This window comes from Peromyscus maniculatus, chromosome 2, assembly GCF_049852395.1.
Source record: "Peromyscus maniculatus bairdii isolate BWxNUB_F1_BW_parent chromosome 2, HU_Pman_BW_mat_3.1, whole genome shotgun sequence".
Classification (NCBI taxonomy): Eukaryota; Metazoa; Chordata; class Mammalia; order Rodentia; family Cricetidae; genus Peromyscus; species Peromyscus maniculatus.
Genome location: NC_134853.1, coordinates 168,076,568 through 168,082,515, shown reverse-complemented (window position 1 = coordinate 168,082,515; position 5,948 = coordinate 168,076,568).

Sequence of the window (5,948 nt, the reverse complement as noted above, 5' to 3'; positions counted from 1 at the left end):
AGGAAACCGTGGTTCCCTCGTGTCCTAAGTGTCCATTTTCTTCATCCTGCAATGTTCCAATTTGTAGCTCTAGGAGAAAAGCCTTGTGACCCTTAGACTTCATAACCACTGCATCAATACTCTGTGACTTTTCACGTCCTCAAATATGACGTATGGGCAACACAACACAAAAACTCCATCTTCACTGGACCATCCAGAGTGAAAGCGAACTCCAGATTATAGATAAATCGAGTCTCATACAGCCAAAGGTGGTAGCATACCTCTGTAATTCCAGTACTTGGGAGGTAGACCTAGGTGTATCTCTGTGAGTTCAAGGCCACCCTGGTTTGTATAGCAAGTTCCAGGCTACCCAAGGCTGCACGATGAAACTGATTCTTAAAAGAAAAAAAAAAGTAGCCAACACAACTTAAGAAAATTTTGAAACATTAAAAAAAAAAAAAAAACTATTTGCTGGGCGGTGGTGGCATACACTTTTAACCCCAGCACTCGGAAGGCAGAGGCAGTCAGATCTCTGAATTCGAGGCCAGCCTGGTCTATGGAGCTTGTTTCAGGACAGCCAGGGCTACACAGAGAAACCCTGTCTCAATAAATAAAAACAAAGAAAAATCCTATATTTAATATTTTAATATATATATTTGTTGTTGTTGTTTTTCAAGACAGGGTTTCTCTGTGTAGCTTTAGAGCCTGTCCTGGAACTCACTCTGTAGACCAGGTTGGCCTCAAACTCACAGAGATCCACCTGCTTCTGCCTCCTGAGTGCTGGGACTAAAGGCGTGCGCCACCACCCCCTGGCTTAAAAATAAATATTTTATTAAATTTTTGTATTTAATAGCAGATATTTGCTATTTATTCATTATAGTTTATATTTTAATTTTAAAGATAATTTTGCAGACTTTAGAAAAAATATATATTTTAAGGTCAAACATGAAATTTAAAATAAATTATTTTAATTGTGTGTCTGTCTGTCTGTCCATCTGTGTTGAGTATGTATACATGATCCCCAGAACTGGAGTTACAGGCAGTTGTGAACTGCCTCTTCTAGATGTTGGCAAATGCTTTTACCAACTGAGCCATCTCTTTAGCCCCTACCAAGAATTTTAAATACCAATGTGGGATTTGTACTCTATGACTTTCTTCATTAACATGTGCCTGCCATAATTTAAAATTAATCACAAACGCAAAGCTGGGGCTGGAGGCACATTGTGGGGATCCCTGCAAATGCTGTGGCCAGCAGAGAAACAGAGAGAGCAGAAGGAAACACGAATCAGCACAACTTAGTTAGCCAGGTTCAAAGTCAGGCTGCGTCTGGAGTCTGACTCCAAGAAGTTCATTGTAAACCTATTAACACAGTACAGTTTTGGGAAAAAGTTCCTGATGATCCCCAGTGCACACGGATAAATAATCACGCCAAAACTCAACTCAAAGCACGTGTCATTTCTTCCAAAAAGATGGGTTCTAGTTCACAGATGGCTACCTGAGTTTGTTTAAGTGCCTCAGGGAGGAAGTGTCATGGTCTTAGTCATACAGACAGCATCGAGGTCATTTGGGCTGTTAGCCATCTCCTGTCCCACTTGTGGGAGCTTGTGAGAGCCCCTTGATAATATAGATAACGTAAGGGTCATCTAGACTCTTAAGTATCTCTGGCCCTGGTTGTGGGAGCTTGGCCCTTCAGATGACTCAGATCACCAGACTATTAATCGCCTCCAATTCCATCTTCTAAATGGAAGAACAGGTTATACATATTTTCCTTTGAGAAGACAACCCTGCATGCTTAACATCCCTGGTCCCCCTACTGAACTGTGGGAGCAAGGACCTCTATGCTCCCAACAGCATATATTTGCATTCTTAGCATTTGGAAGCAAAGGCAAGCTTGAAGACCTGTGTGCAGCATGAACATCTGTCTCACACTGTAGCTCAGGCTGGCCTTGGACATGCAGCCATCCTCCTGCCTCAGTGTGATGTGTGAATAAGAATGACCCCCATAGACTCATATATTTGAATGCTTAGTCACCAGGGAGTAGCACTATTTGGAAGGGTTGGAAGGATTATCAGGTCTGGCCTTGCCGGAGGAAGTGTGTCACTGGGGGTAGGCTTTGAGATTTCAAAAGCTTATGCCAAGCCCAGTCTCTCTCTCTCTCTCTCTCTCTCTCTCTCTCTCTCTCTCTCTCTCTCTCTCTTTCTCTCTCTCCTTGTGGATCAGGATGATCTCAGCCTCTTCTCAAGCACCACACCTGTCTACCACCATGATGATAATGGACGAGGCTCTGAAACTGTAAAAATCCACCAATTCAATCATTTCTTCTATAAGAGTTGCCTCGGTCATGGTGTCTCTTCACAGCAACAGAACAGTGACTAAGACGCTTGGCTTCCTGAATGCTGGGGTTACAGGCATGAGCTTTTAATTAAGCTCATATCCACTCAGAACTGTGGTTACCATTCTAATGTGGGAGGAAGGGAAGCCTGGTTTATTGCAGGCCAATGCTCCAATCTCTGCTGCCACCTCTTCATCCCCATGACAAAATTCCGAAGTATACAGATGCCACTACAGTGTTTTATGGGCAGGGAGCCTGAGGCATGAGGGATTAGCAATTTGTTCAGCAAAACTCAGACAGCAAGGGGTCAGGCTCAGGCCTAGCCAGGCTGCCACCAGAGGGAGAGGGTTTCCAACTACAACCATCCTGCGGGAGTTGAGGAAGGAAGATGCCAGGGATGGAGCTCAGGACTTCCCATTCAGAAGTCACCTGAACCTGGGGCAAGAGCGGTGACTTACTCCGCAGCTGCTCAGCAGGTTTTACTGTGAATGAAAAAAAGTGTGTTGACTCAGCAGCCAAGAGTGATACTGTGGACGCAGTGGTTGAGAGCTAAGACAGAAACCACAGCTACGTGAATGACTACCCAGAAACTGACAGTCCACGCCATGCTGGAGACTCGACAAAGAGCAGCATCAGGGGTTACATGGGAGCCGTGCTTCTAGAAATTGGGATTGGGAGAGAGGGCTGTGTGGTTAAGAGTGCTTGCTCATCTTCCAGAGGATCCAATCCCAGCACCCATGTCCGGCAGCTCACAACTGCCTGTGACTCCAGCCGTAGAGGATCTGTGTATTTCTGTGTATTGTACAGTTGACATTTTCTTTGGGTCATCAATCAGCTCCCAAGTAAAGACACAGAGACTTACTATCAACTATGAGTGCTCAGCCTCAGCTTAGGCTTGTCCCACTGGCTCTTTCAACTTCATTTAATCTGTTTCTATTCATTTACATTTTGCTTCAGGGGTTTTGACCTTCCTTTCATTCTGTGTGTCCTACTTTCCTGCTTCCTCTGTGTCTGTCTGTCCCCTGGAGTCTCTCTGTCATCTCTTTTTCTTTCTTTTTCCCCTGAGGCTAAATTCCTCTTTCTACTTTCTCTCCCTGCCTGCAAGTCCCACCTATACCTCCTCCCTCCCTATTGGCCATTCAGCTTTTTATTAGACCAATCGGGTGTCTTAGGCAGGCAAGGTAAAACAGCAACACATCTTCACCTAGTTAAACAAATGCAACACATCTTTGTATAATTAAACAAACATCCCTCAATAGATCTGAAGCCCTCTTCTGGCTTCTGTGGGTACACACACACACACACACACACACACACACACACACACACACACACAAACACTGCTCTTTTGCTCAATGGTGATCCTAGTTCCATTTCTGTTGCTGTAATGAAATATCCTGACAAAAAGCAACTTAGAGGAGAAGTTTTATCTTGTCTCAGGACTCCACAGTTTTATCTTATCTTGGGACTCCAGATTATAGTCCATCCAAGTAGGGCGCTCACAGCAGCATGAGCTTGTGACAGCTGGTCACGTCACATCCACAGTCAAGAGCAGAGAGAAATGAATGCACTCAGGCTTGCTTGCTTGTGCTCAGCTGTTTTTACTCTCATACCGGTCAGGACCCCTGCCTAGGGAATGGTGCTGCCCACAGTGAGCTGGGTGTCCCCCATCAGTTAACAAGATAATCCCCCACAGGCCAGCCTGATCAAGATTGACCCTTATTACAACTCTCTTCCCAGGTGATTCTAGGTTGGGTTGACAATTAAAGCTAATACCACAGTGGTGCAGCCTGTACTTACATGTACAAGGAGGCCCAGGGTTCAACTCCCAGAAACAAAATGAAAACATCGAGAGCACATAACCAAAAAACTATTGAGCAAATAAGTGTGCTGTGTCTGTTTAAGACAGCAGTCAAATGTCACTCAGGAGAAATATATTCTTTGGACTGCAGTGGAAATTGTGATCGTAGCAGAATCATTCCCAAGCAACATCCAGAGTTGTGTGAGTTGGTGTTTCCAGCAAATTCTACCTGTGAAGTGCAGGCTCCCTCTCCCTAACGCTCACCAAAGCACAAAATGCATGTGAAGGTGTGAGAGAGACCATCCGAATCAATCCCCAAATTCACCTAGTTACTTCATACGTTCAGCTTCTGTCCACTAACATTCAATCCTTGCTGCTGTCCAAATGAAGAGCAAGACACTCAGAAGGCCGATTCATCCCCTGAGCTATTGATAGGGTCTCTCGGTTATGATCAGTCCACGTTAGTCTATTATTTATTAAGATATATATTGAGGAAATACACTCACAAATATAGAACAGGGTAAACAGATGAAGTCATCCTCTGTTCTGATCGGGAGCAAATCTACCTGGTAGGCAGCAGGGAGAAGGAACTCATGACCCTTCTCTCTCTCCTTTTAAGAGGTCATGTACAATGGCAGGAAGCACTGCCTCTTTCAGGTCCTATAGCCCAAGGTCATGGGCAGAGCAAATACCACTACATTTCTCCTTTTTGTCTAAACAGGAAAGTTCTAAACTTAATGCAAACTATATACAATAAGAATGATTATCAAATATTGTCCAGGTAAAACAAAGGGTAATAACATAAACAAAAATTGAACTACAACCAACAACAACATCAAACAAGAAAGACATGCTGAGTCCAGAAATGTCCAGAACATAGGTAAATGGAAATTACTGAGATTACTCCAATAGCTGTCCTATCCTGAAGATCCTAACTCTAGTACTTAATATGTTCTAGCTAAGATACAAGAAGACTGGATTTCTTAATATACAAACTGGGGAAATACACTCATGAATACAGAACCGAGTAAACAGCTGAAGTTGTCCTCTGTTCTGACTGGAAGCGAATCCACCTGGCAGGAAGCAGGGATAGCGATAGACAACCCAAATAATTCCAGATTATTCTAGTTCTCCCTGTATGTCCATCTCCTGTTTTCTTGAATTTCTTTTATGATGAAGGATCCATGCATAAACCGTTGGGTTTTTTTTTTTTTCAGTTAAATGTCACCACACTAAATCAAAGTTCTAAAGTACCTGTGTGCAACTTGTTTATACACACACACACACACACACACACACACACACACGCACACACACACGCACACACCCCGCACGCATGCGCGCGCACATGCACACATCTGTCACGTTCAACCTCGAGCAATCTCCAGGATTCATATTCCAGTCATTAAGTGCTCTCTGTGTCACTCGGTAGCAAAGTGTGTGCTTAGCATGCATTTGACCACGTACAAAAATAGACACATCAAGTGTTTTTCTCAAGTCAGCAATTTCAGTTCAGCCAGCATCTGTGGACTGAGTGTCTGCACCTGGTGCTGGCTGTCCACGTCTGCTTAGCATGCCGCCATCACTGTTCGCCACCTTTCTTGCTTGTCAGCACACCAAGCATATTTCTGTGGCAGGGTGGCCGGTTGGTTGCTGCTCTCTAGTTTGACATGCTCTTCCAGAGCTGTGCTATTCATACCCCAATCTTCTTCACGCTTCCTCCTTGGAGGAAATAAGAGTGTCCCTCAATGTGTTACACATGTACATGCACATGCGTGTGCACACACACACACACACACACACACACACCTGTTCATCCTCTCCTGTCCTTCATA